At 37.0% G+C, this 16,706-nt stretch overlaps 1 pseudogene; it reads right to left on the reverse strand.

The window, feature by feature from the left end:
- Window positions 1-16,088: 16,088 nt before the first annotated feature.
- LOC143661847 (U1 spliceosomal RNA) lies at window positions 16,089-16,262 on the reverse strand (annotated as a pseudogene).
- Window positions 16,263-16,706: the final 444 nt, after the last annotated feature.

Consider the following 16,706-nt stretch of genomic DNA (forward strand, 5'->3'; position numbering starts at 1 on the left):
GCACATTGTTTCCTGACTATCTCCCCAACTCCTAGTTCCCTTTGCCTTTACTCTGCCCTGAATGTATTTAGGGGGAGAATCAAGGAAAAGTGTGTGCTTATAGATAGAAATAAAGTCACTCCTTATTTGTATCTATGAATTCAGTGAAAAGAAGATCATAGTAAAAATTGCCTGAAAGTAATATAATCAACTAGAGAAGCCCCAAATATTTTGGTTTGAGATTCTTACCACCTCCGTGTGTATAGAACATGTGACTGTGAGGAGCTAGCAATTTTAATTTAAATATTACATAACAGGATGATCCTAGTAAGATATAATATTTGACAGATATTGGGCGTCTGTAGGTAATCACTTTTTCTCATGTAGCTTTTCACAGGGTCCTTCCATTTCCAGCTTCATCTTCTTTCCCTCAGTACCCCTCTCCAATTGGAAGAACAACTCATATCGTATTAAGTAATGGAAATTTTTCAGGGAAGATGGGAAAACTGATTTTTCCAGTATGATGAAGGGCAACTCAGCCTCATGATTTCTAGTTACATTTTTAAGTAAAACACATCACCATGGTCATTGAGCTATTTGCAATTAGTCTTACTTCCTAGCTGCCTCGGGTCCAAGAATACCATTTAAAATCCTATTTGTTACCCAGGAAAAAGGTGAAGATCACAGGGAATGCAGGTTTTGCTGACTGGCTCTCTTCAGTGGCTATGGAAGTGCACATGACAAAAGACTATCGATCAGGAGATGATGACATCAACATAGCAATATAAACAGCTACTGAAAACCTCTCCCCAGAGACTCTTTGAAAGAAAGAACAACCCTCATTTCTTCAGAACTTTGGAGGAAGGAATAGACTGGAGAAGGATCCCACAAAATATGAATCCAAGAAAGAGAAAAATACCAGGTAAGAAATTTTTTTCTGGGACCGAATAGCACCCCCCTCACTTGGTCCCACACAGCTTGGGAAGTGCACAGAAACAGGAGCTGGAATCCCTCCCACCTCCCACTGGAGATAGAGCCTGTAAACTCTTTCACAGCAGTGAGGCAGATACCCAGACACAGAGACCCACCACGGAACAAAAACCATGGGAATACAAACAGGCAGCAAGGAGGAATTTCCAAAATGGAGGATCAGGGAAGGGACTGCAAAATATTCCCTATAAGCAGCAAGTATCCAGGCAGAGATTATCCAAATAAACTGGGAGGGGACCTGGGGGACAGGGGAGGACATTTCAAGGCCCAGGTCAGCTCCACAGCCCTACATTGAGTCAGATTTTTGCCAAAAAAGTGAGTGCACAGGAATCCCACAGTTTTGACCACACCAGGTCAGACTCTCTCAGGGAGGGCTCCAGAAGGTAAACAGCTTCTAAGTCACCAAAGAGTACTATCTTCTGGGCAGACCAGAAAGTGCAGGGGAATTGTAGGGCTTTCAGAGCCCTTTAAGCCCTATCCTAGCCCATTGGAGCTGGTCTACACCCTGAGCATGGGTACCTGGCTCTGTTTTAGTGGAGGAATACAGACAATGCAACTGTCAAAGCAGTGCTCTGAAACAAACCCAAGTTTTGCTGAGCCAACTGTTTGCTGGTGAAGTTGAACCTGAAAAATACCAGAAACATTGTGCCCACAGGTGGGAGTCTCAGTCAAGGAGCACAGTGTCTGCCCCTTACCCCCAGAAGTTGGTGGTTTTCAGTGCACACAGAGAAGTCTCAGCCCAGAAGGCTGCTCAACTGGGGAGAGGTGGGGTTTGGGGAAGAGAGTAGCCCGAGAATGTCATCTGCTGGAAAAGATAAGAAAAGTACAGCTTGGTAAACTGCTTTTCTGCCCAGCCCTGACAGACTTCAGTGAAGGCCGTGGTCTGGTTTGGCTGGCAATTATTGAAAAACACAGTGCCAGAGAACACATTCAATGCACACCCAAGCAATGATAAAATCTTATGAGAGAGGGAAATCAACTTTCAAATTAACCCTGTCAAGATAATCAAATGCCAAGGAACCAGCAAAAAAATCACAAAGCACATGAAGATACAAGAAGATATGGCCAGACAAATGACCAAATTAAATAGCTGGAGGAGACACACAATTTGGAACAACTACTCAAAGATGTTCATACCAGTCTCCTAAATTACTGCAGTGAGTTGTCTAAAGAGATAGAGCATATCAAGAAGACACTAGAAGAGCATTTGAAAGTAGAATTTTAAACAATAAATGGAAAAATAGACGATCTTATGGAAATGAAAGATTGTATATCGAATTAAAAAATATACCAGAGACATACAACAGCAGATTTGGAAGAGGCAGAAGAAAGAATAAGCAAGCTAGAAGACAGAGCAACTGAGTTCAAATGCACAAAAGAGTAAATAGTGAAAAAGATAGAAACATTTGAATTGGATCACAGGGAAATGATTGACAACACAAAACACACAAATGTAAGAATCACTGGTGTTGCAGAAGGAAAAGAGAAGAGTAATAGGCTAGGAAGATTATTTGAGGAGCCAATTGGGGAAAACTTCCCAAGCTCTATAAAAGGCATGAATATTCAAATCAAAGAAGCCAAATAAACTCTAAATAGGATAAATCCAAATACAGCCACTCTTAGACATATACAAATCAGATTTTCTAATGCTGAAGTAAAGGAAAGAGTACTGAAAGTAGGAAGAGAAAAGCAAATCACCACATACAAAGGATGACACTTAAGACTAAGTGCTGACTACTCATTGGGCACCACAGAGGTGAGAAGGTAGTGGTATGAGATATTTAAGATTCTGAAAGAGAAAAATCGCCAGCCAAGAATTCTTTATCCAGGAAAGCTTTCCTTCAAAAATGAGGGAAAATTTAACATTTTCATATATGAACAAATGATAAGAGAAATGATTAACAAGAGATCTGTCCTACCAGAAATACTAAAGGGAGTACTGTCAGCTGAAAAAAAAAAAAAGCAGGACAGTGAGGTCTGGAGGAGGGCAGAGAATTAGTAAGGGTAACATAAAGGATAAAAACAGAAAGAGAAAATAGATCTGACAAATAGGAAACAAAGGATAAGATGGCTGAATCAAGTACTGAATTTAAAGTAATAACTTTGAATGCTAATGAATTAATCTCCCCAAGTTAAAAATATGGATTGGAAGAATAGATTAAAAATATGATCTATCTATATGCTGCTTATAATAGACTCATCTTAGACCCAAAGATGCAAATAGATCAAAAGTTAAAGGATGGAAAATGATAGTCTACACAAGTAGTAACCAAAAGAAAACTGGGGTGGCTATACTAATATCAGACAAAACTAATTTTAAATGTAAAGATGTCATAGAGACAAGGAAGGACACTGTATAGTAATAAAAGGGGCATTCACCCAAAAGAAATAGCAATCATAAATGTTTATGCTCCCAATCAAGGACTTCCAAAGTATGAGACAAACACTGGCAAAGGGAGTGTTTGCCTCATATGCTTTCAATAGACATTTCTCCAATAGTGGGAGACTTTAACACATCACCGTGTTCTATAGATAGAGCAATCAGACAAAGGATCAATAAGGAAGTAGAGAACCTAAACAATATGAGAAATGAATTAGGCTTAACATATGTATGTATGGATTGTTTACCAGAAAACACCAGGATATACATTCTTCTCAAGGGCTCATGGAACTGTCTCCAGAATAGATCATATGCTGGGGCACAAAACATGTCAATAATTTTTAAAAGATTGAAATTATTCAAAGTACTTTCTCTGATCATAATGGAATGAAGCCAGAAATCAATAACCACTGATGAAGCAGAGCTTTCAAAATATATGGAGATTAAATAACATACTCTTAATCAGTTGGTCAAGGAAGAAGTTGCAAGAGAAATCAGTAAATATCTTGAGACGAATGAAAATAAGAATACAACCTATCAAAACCTATGGGATGCAGTGAAAGCAGTACTGAGAGGGGAAATTTATAGTTCTAAATGCCTACATTAGAAAGCAAGCAAGAAAAAAATAATCAGGAAAGAGCTAAAACCTTAAATGAACTACTGAAAAAACTAGAGAAAGCAGCAAACTAACCCTAAAGCAGGTAGAAGAAAAGAAATAACAAAGATTAAAGTGGAAATAAATGAATTGGAGAATAAAATAACAATAGACTCAATGAAACCAAAAGTAGGTTCTTTGAGAATATCAACAAGATTGAGTATGCTTAGCTAGATTAACAAAGTAAAAAAAGGAGTAGATGCAAATAAATAAAATAAAAAATAAGAGGGGGTTCATTACCGTAGATCTCAAAGAAATAAAAAACATCATAAGAGGATACTATGAACAACTGTATGCCAATAAACTAGACAATTGAAATGAAGAGTACAATTTATTAGTAGCAGATTCATAGCCAATACTGACTTGAGAAGAAATAGAAAACCTCAACAAACCAATCACAAGAAAAGAGTTTCGATCAGTCATCAAAAACCTCCCTATAAAGAAAAGCCCAGAGCCAGATGGCTTCACAAGAGAATATCACGAAATATTTGAAGAACTAACACTATTCCTGCTCAAACTCTTCCAAAAAATAGAAGAAAAGGGAACACTACCTAACTCAGTCTACAAAGCAAGCATTACTTTAAAACCAAAATTGCTAAAGATACTACAAGAAAGGAAAACCACAGACCAATATCTCTAATTAATATAGGTAAGTATGTTCTCAACACAGTACTTGCAGATCGAATATAACAGCGCATTAAAAGAATTATACACCAAGACCAAGTAGGGTTTATTCCAGGGATGCAAGGGAAGTTCAACACAAGAAAACCAATCAATGTAATACAACACATTAACATATTGAAAGGGGAAAATCACATTGCAATTGACATGGAAAAGGCATTGGACAAAATTCAGCATTCTTTCTTGATAAAAGCACTTCAAAAGGTAGAACTCCCTCAATATGATAAAGGGCACATGCGAAAAACCCATAGCCAGCATCATACTCAACAGTAAGGGACTGAAAGCCTTCCTCCTAATATCAGGAATGAGACAAGGATGCCCACTGTCACCACTACTATTCAATATGGTGCTAGAAGTTCTAGCTAGAGAAATTAGGCAGGAAAAAGAACAAAAAGGCTTCCAAATCAGAAAGGAAGAAGTAAACCTCTCATTATTACAGATGACATGATCCTACATTTAGAAAACTCTGTGAAATCTATGACAAAGCTACTTCAACTAATAAAGCAAATTTAGCAAAGCAGTGTGATAGAAGATCAATGCACAAAAATCAGTAATATTTCTATACAAAAGTAATGACCTAACTTAGGAGACAACTAAGGAAAAAATTCCATTCAAAATAGGAACTAAAGGAATCAGATATCTAGGAATAAACTTAACCAGAGATATTAGGGACTTGTATGCATAAAACTAGAAAGTATTGCTTAGAGAAATCAAAGAGGATCTAAATAGATGGAAAGACATTCCATGCTCATGGATAGGAAGGTTGAATATCATTAAGATAATTCGATCAATAGATTGGATGTGATACTAGTCAATACTAATTAATCTACTTTGAAGACTTAGCAAAGTTAGTTATTAAATTTATTTAGAAGTGAAAAGGGCCTGTAATAGCCAAAAGATCCTAAAAAGAAGAATAAAGTGGGAGGACATACACTTCTTGACTTTAGAGCTTATTATAAAGAAAGGCACAGTGGTCAAAACACCATGGTATTGGCACAAAGATAGACATAGTGACCAATGTAATTGAATTGAAAACTCAGAAATAGACCCTCAGATCTATGGTCAACTGATTTTTTTGACAAATCCACTGAAATGAGACAGAATAATCTCCTCAATAAATAGCGCTAGGAGATCTAACTGGATATCCATAACCAAAGGAATGAAGGAGGACCCCTACCTCATACCCTATACAAAAATTAACTCAAAGTGGATAATAGACCTAAATATAAAAGCCTGTGTCATAATACTCCTAGAAGAAAATATAGGGAAACATCTTCAAGACCTAGTGATAAGAAATAGCTTTTTAGGTCTTATATGCAAAGCACAAACAACAAAAGAGAAAATATGTAAATGGGAATGCCTTATGACTGAACACTTTTATGCTTCAAAGGACTTTGTCAAAAAGGTGAGAAGGCTGCCAACTCAATGGGATAGAATATTTGGTAACTATATATCTGGTAAGTGTTTGATATCCAGTATATATAAAAAAATCCTCCAACTCAATAATTAAAGGACAAACGACCTGATTATAAAATAGGGAAAAGGTATGAACAGACATTTTTTCAAAGAGATAATACAAGTGGTTAAAGAGCACATGTTCATCTTCATTAGCTATTAGGGAAATGCAAATCAAACCCACAGTGAGATATCATCTCACACCTATAAGAATGGCCACTATTAGATGTTAGAGAGGATGTGGAGAAATAGGAATATTTATTCACTCCTCATGGAAATGTAAAATGGTACCAGCCACCATGGAAGACAGTTCCTCAGAAAACTAAATATTGAGCTGCCCTGTGATGCAGTAATTCTGCTACTCACTACATACCCTAAAGATCTGAAAGCAGTGGCGTGAACGGACATTTGCACACCAATGTTCATAGTGGCATTCTTTACAATTGCTAAAATATGGAAACAATCCAAGAGTCCATCCAAAGATGAGTAATAAACAAAATGTGGTGTGTACATACTATGGGATATTATGTAATAGTAAGAAGGAATGGATTTCTGAAACGTGACAACATGGATGAAACTTGAGGACATAATGCTGAGTGAAATAAGCCAGACACAAAAGAACAGATATTGTATGATTTCACTAATATGTACTAACTAGAATATGCAAACTCCGTGTCTTAAAATGTAGAATATAGGGTACTTAAAGATAGACAGAAGCTAGAGAAGGGGGAGCAGTTACCTAACATGTACAGATTTAATGAGGTTGATCTTAAGTGTTAATAGTTCATTATTGAAATTGTAAGTAATAGTTCCTATTGAAGGTGAATATGATTGAAAGGGGCTGTCAAAAGCCATTAATCTCACCAATTAACACTACAAATATAAATAAATTCTTGCATGAACTACCACAAATGTAAGAAAAATAATAGAGGAGTATATGGGAAAACGTAACTATTGCACGCTATGGACTATACTTAACAGTAATATTTAATATTCTTTCATCAATGGTGTTCCAGTTCGAAAAGATGTATGTACCCTAGAAAAGCCATGTTTTAATCCTAATCCCATTTTGTAAGAGCAGCCATTTCTTCTAATCCCTATTCAGCACCGTATGCTTGAAACTTCAATTAGATCATCTCCCTGGAGATGTAACTCAATCAAGAGCGATTATTAAACTGGATTAGGTGGAGATATGTCTCCACCCATTCCAGGTGGGTCTTGATCAGTTTACTGGAATCCTGTAAATGAGGAAACATTTTGGAGAAAGGAAGAGAGATTCAGAGAGAGCAGAGAAGAATGATAGAGCCCCAAGAATGCCACAGCAGAGAATGCCACAGGACCACAAAACAGTTCACCAGCCAGTGACTTGTGGAGATGAAGAAGGAAAATGCCTCCTGGGGTGCTGGAGAGGAAGCTAGCAGATGACATTATGTTCACCTGTGCCCTTCCAGCCGAGAGAAAAACCTTGACCATGTTCACCATGTGCCTTTCCACTTGAGAGAGAAACTGAACTTCATCAGCCTTCTTGAATCAAGGTATCTTTCCCTGGATGCCTTAGATTGGACATTTCTATAGGCTTGCTTTAATTGGGACATTTTCTTGGCCTTAGAACTGTGAACTTGTAATTTATTAAATTCCCCTTTGTAAAAGCCATTCCATTTCTGGTATATTGTATTCTGGCAGCTAGCAAACTAGAACAAATGGTAATGAATTTACTACACCAATACAATGGGTAAATAATAGGAGGGCAATAAGATGTATGAGAGGATTTGGGTTTTAACTTTTATTCTCATTTTCTGAGGTAATGAAAATGTTCTAAAATTGATCATGGGGATGTATGAACAACTATCTGATGATACTCTGAGACAGTGATTATATATTTAGCTGATTTGTGTGATGTGTGAATATATCTCAAAAAAAAAGAAAAAAGAGACTATTAATCAGTTTAACGCTAGAGAAAAAAAAGAAGATAGGACTCCATCTAACTGCTGTTTACATAGGGGATCTATTCAAAGTCTCCCTGTTTGGGCTAACTACTCTCTCAATGGAAATACTAAATAAACTGTTAATGAGCAAAAGTAACAAGGAAGAAAGATCTGTTTCGGAAAACTTATGCAAAGTTAAGGGAGTTATCTTAAAAAGGAGCTAATGAAATTTACAGTTCAAAAACCTGCACAAATTCCTTTGCCCCAGTAGGAAAACCTGAATTAGAACAATTCCTGGAACATGTTTTAAAAGAAGACACTCAAAAAACAATTAGCCTATGTTCTACAATTGATCACAAATATGTGATGATACTTTGAGCCAGTGATCGCATGCTTTGGGTGGTTTGTATTGTGTGTGACTATATCCCCCTAAAATTCTATTAAGGAAAAAGAATTTGCCTGTAAAGTGGATGTGTACCTTATGGTATAAAAGTAATATTCTCAGTTTAGGTCAAAAGTCTGTCAGCAGTCTTTAAATATGCAACTTTTTGCTTCTCATCTTCATTTTTGAGACTCCAAAAATCTTTCAACTGCATCACTTTTCCCTCTCTACTCCTTGAAAATAACAATTTGAAAACTACTTTGAAGAGCCTTAATATTCTGTCCAGTTCACTCAATGATGAGCAAGAGCAGTAAAAGAAATGACAGGTACCACACCATTCCACTAGAGCAGATCTGCTTTGATTAGTTTTACGAGTTTATGCTTCTAGGTATATATATATATATGTATATATATATATATATATATGTGTGTATATATATATATATATACATATACATATATACATATATTTTGTTTTAGTAAAAATACAGAGTTTAGGGACAAGCATCATGGAACATCCTTAGTTCCATGGGATACATTAGAAAAGCTGTATCAACATTCTTTGCTCTAAAAATGAAATCCATTTGTGCTGGTGTGAATCTGTGGTGGCCCCCAGAAAAGCCATGCCCTTTGATCCTCATTCAATGTTGCTGGGTGGGAGCATTTTGATTGTTTCCATGAAGATGTGACCCACCCAATTGTGAGTGGTAACTTCTGATTAGATGATTTCCATGGAGGTGTATCTTCACCCACTGAAGGGAGGTGCTTACTGGAATCCTTTAAAAGAGGAGACATTTTGGAGAGAGTCCCTTTTTTTTTTTGGTAGAGCCACGAGAAAGCCAGCAGATGCCGCCATGTTTGCCATATGCCCTTCCAGTTGAGAGAGAAATGTTGAGCATCATCGGCCTTCTTGAACCAAGGTATCTTTCTCCAGATGCCTTTGATTGGACATTTCTATAGGCTTGTAATTGGGACATTTTCTTGGCCTTGGAACTGTAAATTAGCAATTCATTAAATTCCCCTTTTTAAAAGCCGTTCCATTTCTGGTATATTGCATTCCAGCAGCTAGCAAACTAGAACAGCATTTTTCTAGAACCTATTTAGCAAAATGAAAGTCCACATTTAAAATGTGAAGAGAAAAATCATTTCATAAGTAAGCTAAAAAAAAGCAAATTTTAGGTCTTAAGCTTACTGTAGAATTTGTATTTCTTGTAGCTTCTCAGTTTTATTTCAACTAATAAAAGACTAAGTAAGTAACACATTAGGTTCTATATGAAGTTGAATGAACTCTCAAATTCCAACCAAGGCCCAAACTGACCTAATAGATGTTTAAGTAATAATAGTAGTAGTGATAATAATATGTTTTAGGTATAATTAAAACTCTGTGATCCTTTGGACTTGACACAGCTGAATACTTCTTTAGGGCACAGGATTAGTGCCAGGGCTGTTCATATGACTATAGGTTCACTTTCATAAAAGGAGCTCTAACATTTGGGAGAAAGCAGTGTATTCTGTTGATTTGTGAAGTTAAGATGCAAAGGGGAAGCACTATTTTTGGAGTAAGAGGATTTATAATCCCATTGTATTCTAGAATAGCCAGAACACAAATGAAATATTATGGTTTTCTTGATGACATAATTTAAGAGGGATCTTGACAAATTGGTGGACAATCATAGAAGATTATTAAGTTTATCTACTAGAATTGTGTCCTGAATTTATTGGCACCTAAATTTATCTCCTAAAATTATGAAGGGTCTGAATACAAAACAGAATACCATGCTGTCTCTTAGGCAATAAAAGGGTTCTATGGTGAATTTAGTCAAAAGAAACCTTGGGAGATGGTGCTAGAAATTTTACTCTCTTGAGTAAAACAGAAGACTAAAAGGTAACAAATGTATTAGCCAGAGGGCAAAACTAACATGAACAGGTAGAAATTATATTGAGGCAAATTAAACTGGTAAAAACAAAATTTAAATCATTAGGCAGGTTAAAAAGTAGGATAGAATGTGCTCCCTTCTGAAGTCCAGCATTTCTTTACACATGCACTAGCACACACACACACAGACTACTAGCAAAATTTGGATTATGTTTGGGGAAAATGTTGGAGAAGAATTTCTATCTTGGAAATGGTTTGTCCTAGATAAATACAAGGTGCTATCTAACTCTAAATTTATGTAAAATGTCATTGCTGTCCTTTGAGAAATCTTTGAATATTTTAGGCCTTTTTATAAATCAAGTATTTAAAGAGCTGCTGCTATGCTACATGCATTATGTAAAAATTTTATATACATTATCCCATCTCATGGTCTTCATCAACAAATGTTTCCTAAACCTCTACTATCCATCTGACAACTGTGCTAGGCACTGAGCTGAAACTGAGATTTAGGTTCCAGTTATTTGGGAAAGAGTTACAAGGAGACAGGAAAGGGAAATAAGGAAGAGTAAGATGGAAGAAGGCTAAGCCCACATAGCACTGACAAGTTTGTTCTTGAGGTGGTCTTCACCCCATAGGCAAGTGAGACTTGATCCCCTTCAGATCTTTTGAATAGATCAGCATACTGCACCTCTCATTGTCTGGCCAAGAGAGACAGAAGAGGGGGACTTTATCCACAGCTCCCAATTTCCATTTCCAGTCATGACCTGCCCATGCTTGCATGAGTTCCGGGCAAGTTTTCATATGCATCCCAGCCATGTAGTCAGAAGCCTCAGGCAAAAAGCAAGCACTCTCTGTGCAGCTGATATGAGGTGCTTCCAGGTATACCTTTGTGAAGCTGGTTGCTGTGACTGCAGATGGATAAACCGAGAGCCCAGATGTGTGGTGACAAGCAAGAGGCTATGCTTCTGCTCTTATCTTTGATTAAGCTCTTATTTATGTTAAGAGTTTAGTTCTTTTGCTCCTACCTTTTCTGCTCCTTTCTTCTCTATGTCTATTAATGGGGGGGAAATCCTCATATTTTCTTGCAACATCTGTCCATCTCCTGCCGACGAATAAATCTTAGGACTGCCTTTGCTCATCCAATGCCCAGGCGAAGACATTTTCCTCCCTAGTTGTTATTTTGTTGTGGGTGAATCAGGTGCATGGGTGGTAGTGGTGAGGCTTGTCTTTTCAGTTACATGAAAAAATGAAATAGAGATATTTGGAGATTGACAATAGGAAAACAAAATGAATGGAATTATAGATTCAATATAAGTTGACTCTGTAGTTATATTGAAAGAAAATAGATATTACGAGAAACATAAGCATAGCCAGAAATTTCTTGTCCTTCCTCTGTGCCAAACGTATGTTATATTCCCAGACATGGCTCTTGAAAATATAAATAAACATTATCTTTTCTTTCTTTTGGTTGAAAAGAATTTCAAATGTCCTGGAAAACCACACATGAAAACTAAAGGTGTAGAATCTGTGCCTGTTTGCTTTGCCTGTAGTCTGCAATTTGAAATAACTTGGAAGAATGAAACATGAAGGCATGTACTAAATGACTGTCACTTACCTCTTCTTATGAAGTTAATATTTTTCAAACATTCAACTATGTAATCAGCATTTTAAAATCTTTTCTTAGAAAAAAGATGAAAACAAAGTGACTTCTAGATTTTATTTTTTTTGTTACCTCCTGTGTGCCATGTTAATTATTCTGACCTTCCATAAATCACCATTGTGTCCGTGACATTCATACATACATGCCTCCCAAAAAGAGCAAAATCCCTTTTTCTGTTCACTTTTGGAGAGAAGGATAATAGTTTCTAAGAACCATTATCAGAACTATTACTAACAAGATGTGTTAGTTAACCATCCAGTGTTTATATTTTTAAAATATCTCTTACAGGCATGTGGATTGTGGGAAGAGAGAAAGAGAGAGCAGGATTGAAAGAGAATGATAATGTGGTGGAATGGGCTGAAACTGCATGGAATAAACTCACCAGACACAAGGAGAAACTATGATCTTTTTGCAATATCCTACCACTGCAAAAGAAAGATAAGCATAAATTAATTTAAATTAACTACATTCCTACATTTCTTGAGATCTGAATCATGAAAATAGACTTAAATAAGCCCCAACTTATAGTTACTTGTTTCAGAACCAGTTAGTAATGCTAAGGGGCTTTGTCTTGTGGTGAGAAGCAGAAGTATTAATCTAGGACCAGTTAGTCAAATTCAGACCAAAGGAGTGTTTTGTTTGGCCAGCGTCATGGTCAGGTTCACGTGACAACTTGGCCAGGTGGTGGTACCTGTTTGTTTGGTTGGGCAAGTGCTGGCCTATCTGTTGTGATGAGGACATTTCATAGAATTAGATCATGATCATGTCAGCTACATCCACAGCTGATTGCGTTTGTAATCAGCCAAAGGGGAGTGTCTTCTGCAATGAGTGATACTTAATCTGATCACTGGAAGCCTTTTAAGGAGGATTCAGAAGAGACAGGCTCTTCCTGTTTCGGCTGGCGAGCCTCTCCTGTGGAGTTCGTCCAGACCCTCCATCGGAGTCGTTGGCTTCACAGCCTGCCCTGCAGATTTTGGACTCTGTGTTACTACGGTCACGTGAGACACTTTTATAAATTTTGTATTCGCGAGTGTTCCCTGTTGATTCTGTTTCTCTAGAGAACCCTAACTAATACAGTCAGCATACTAATTATTATTATTTTTCAATTGAATGCCTTTTGGCATTCTCAAATTTTGCTTAGTTAGTCCTTCACTTAGTCATTTTTGCTTTGAGTCAACTTATTTCTCTCAGGAATGTATCCTGGCTGGCCTGTGGAAGCATTAGAATTCTCAATCCCTGGTACAAAGAACAGATAGTATGGAGCAAAAGTTAGTTGAATCTGGGCTATCAGAGAAGTGTTTGGTACCAGTTACTTGGCCCAAGCATGACAGTGTAAGAATAAGAATGATTTTGAAAATTTAGCAGAACAATTTTGAGAAGTCGAACTGCCTCTTTAAAGGAGGAAGACAGGTGCACAAATATACTGGCAACCTGATTAGCACCCAGGCAATGTGGCTTGAGCCAACTGATAGCCTGAAGAGCTCTATCCGGTGCAATATTGGCTTCTCTCTACCCTGCTTCTCTTAGTGGGCTGGACATTGGTGTTTGGGAGGAAAAGGGCCATCAGAGCTATTGTTCCAGTGGCCTGTGTCAGATGCACGGGAGCAAGTCAAAGAGATTTTTACCATATGTTGCTGTGGTCTGAGACATTACATGTTTCAATTATTGCATATTGAAGTTTCTTTAAGCAATGTTGACCACTATGGTAAATAATATATTAAACATCTCAGAGATACCTATAACTTATGAAACACTGTAAACTCTTCAGTTGCCTTGAGTATTTCAGCTTTATGTCTTATTTGTTTGACATAATTTTTTAAGGTGAAGTATAGCAGCTGTTTTACCTTAACTTGCATTTCAGGATATGCCATACTTATCTGCATAAATGTTTCAAATTAAATGATGTTTTTTCATATTTTGATAGAAACATGTGGCTCTGGCTATTTGATAGAAATAAGTGGCTCTGGCATCTGTGGCTGTATTTTTGATGCACAAATTCATCAAACCTTAAAAAAAAATCCCATACCAAAAATATTTTTAATATGAGAATCCCAAACATATTTTCCTGGTAAGAGGAAATGGAAATATATTAATAATTTTTCTCTACTTCTAGATGCCACCAGACTACCAAAGTGGATGGTATTTGTTATAGAATAGACAATATAACAACAACAACAACAACAGAATTGTTCTAGTTTGCTAGCTGCCGGAATGCAACACACCAGAGACGGATTGGCTTTTAATAAAAGGGGATTTATTTTGTTGGTTCTTCAGAGGAAAGGCAGCTAACTTTCCATTGAGGTTCTTTCTTATGTGGAAGGCACAGGATGGTCTCTGCTGGTCTTCTCTCCAGGTACCTTGGGTTCGAACAACTTTCCCCGGGGTGACTTCTTTCTACATCTCCAAAAGGCCTGGGCTGAGCTGCTAGTGCTGAGATGAGGAATGCCAAGCTGCTTGGCTGTGCAACATTGCACTCTCTCATTTAAGCACCAGCCAATTAAGTCAAACGTCACTCATTGCAGCAGACACGCCTCCTAGCTGACTGCAGATGTAATTAGCAACAGATGAGGTTCACGTATCATTGGCTTATGTCCGCAGCAGCAAGGCTAGGTATGCTCACCTGGCCAAGTTGACAACTGAATCTAACTAACACAAGAATCAAAGTTTATTTAAACACTTATGCAGTGTAAAATTAGTATATCGAAGATTAAAAGGGAACTTAGATGCCTATACCCTCAACATCTTTGCATAGTTCACACAGTGTGTTTTGTCTGCATTGTGTTTCATACCAGCCTTCCACTATCAGGCCCGCTCCTATTTTATGGAAACTAAAATGTTCTTTGAGCTTTTGCACGTGTCACTTCCTACATGGTCTGCTTGCTCATTACCCCTACTTCTATTTCCTCACCAATCAAAATTCTACTCATCCTTGGAATAACTTTTTTCTTAAACCACTCATTTTTCTTAAACCACTCATTAAAACAGCCACACACAAAGCACCCCCCCCCCCAAAAAAATAGGCGTGACTGTGATCCAATAAAACTTTATTTGCAAGAGAAGTGGTCTTCCTGATCTCCAAGTTAATCTTTCCAAATTGTCTTCTTACGCTGTTGCTGAAAGTCACCCTGCACGTGTAATGGAAACTGATTTTGCCAAGCTCTTACAAGGCGGTTCATCTATCGATGGCATCACGTTTGGTATCTTTTATACTTTAACCAAAAATATATTAGGTATTTTCCAATGCTAAGCCTTGCCTTTTATTTTTTAATTTCACTGCCAAGTTTGCAGTGGTTTTAAGTGAATCTGTGAAGACTGTGGTCTTGCCAGATCTTTGCAAATTACAATGCATATATGTCTATTTATTCAACATCTGACATACAATATCTATTTGGAAGAAGAAGCTTTCTCTTTGTAATACCTCTTGACCAAGCACAATTTCCTGCCTTTTCTGTGTGTGAAATGAAAAAACAAATTGTGTTTTATTGCAGAATCAACAATGTGAATAAGGATTAACATATTGGAAACGGTCAACTATCTTTGTTATCGCTAAGCGATGATGGATTTTTAACTTATGTGCATTGTTAGGCTGTTAGATTTTTTTGGTTGTTAAAATAAAATGCATTCAATAAATATGACTTCGTTTGCCAAGTTAAAAAGAACAAAAAACAGGTGGTGCAACCATGCACCATAGTTTGCTGATCTTTGTTTAAGAATCGAACTGCAGTATAGCTCTTCTGAGCTACATATCTCAATAGGCATTGCACTCTGCTATAATAATTGGATTAAACTTTGGCATTCTTGACTATATTGTTAGATTGAGAAATGAAAGGCTAGGCTCCATGGCTTTCTCTCATATCACAGTGTATCGCAATGTTGTTTGATAGAAACAACTGTGGTGTCTGTGGTTAATTTTTGTGGGATGCAGAATGATGCATGAATACATCAAACCTTTAAAAAAAACCCATAAGAATGGTGTGGAAAAAAGAATAAAGCCAATTTTCAATACTGCCTCTAAGATCACTATGTCTCAAATGGGTAAGGTCAGTATGATCAGCTTCCATTTTGTAAAACAAAAAATTCTAACCTGATTTTTTTTTTTCTTTTTTGGGAGAGCGCAAATGCAGTTCCCCCCACCCCCACCCCCACCACAAATCATGCATTCGCATTTCCCACATTTGGGGAAATCGCAGGGGTCAGCACATCTGGAGTGCAATGGATAAGCCTCACTCTGGGAAAACCACCTTCGTGATCATGGTAGCTCCCCCTGCCAGGTAAGTATCTAACCTGATTTTAATTAGGAAAAACTTACTGGAAGTTTGCTATTATGGAGTGGTTTTTTTTCCCCTAGACATTTGGATTTTGTGGAGGAGGAGAAATGAAGCATATGGGATGAGAATAATATTGAGTGGTACAATCTAAATGTTATTTTTAACTGGTTATGATGATTTTCCTTTTATCAAAGGCTTAAATTATCCAATAGAGACAATACATATTAAGTTGCATTGATAACATCGGGTAGAGAAGTATTCAATTCCTAGAGGAAAAAATATCAGACACTGAGTTGGCCTTGACAAAAGAAATGTGAAGTACATGAAGAAGTTAAAATTCAATAGACTATAACACAGGGGAGTTCCATTATTTAGCTAAAGAAAAATTAGACAAATAAAATATGTAAAATTCCTATGGCCTGGTATAGCAAGAATGCTTCCATTTTTAAATGATG

Source organism: Tamandua tetradactyla, chromosome 17 (assembly GCF_023851605.1).
Source record: "Tamandua tetradactyla isolate mTamTet1 chromosome 17, mTamTet1.pri, whole genome shotgun sequence".
Taxonomy (NCBI): Eukaryota; Metazoa; Chordata; class Mammalia; order Pilosa; family Myrmecophagidae; genus Tamandua; species Tamandua tetradactyla.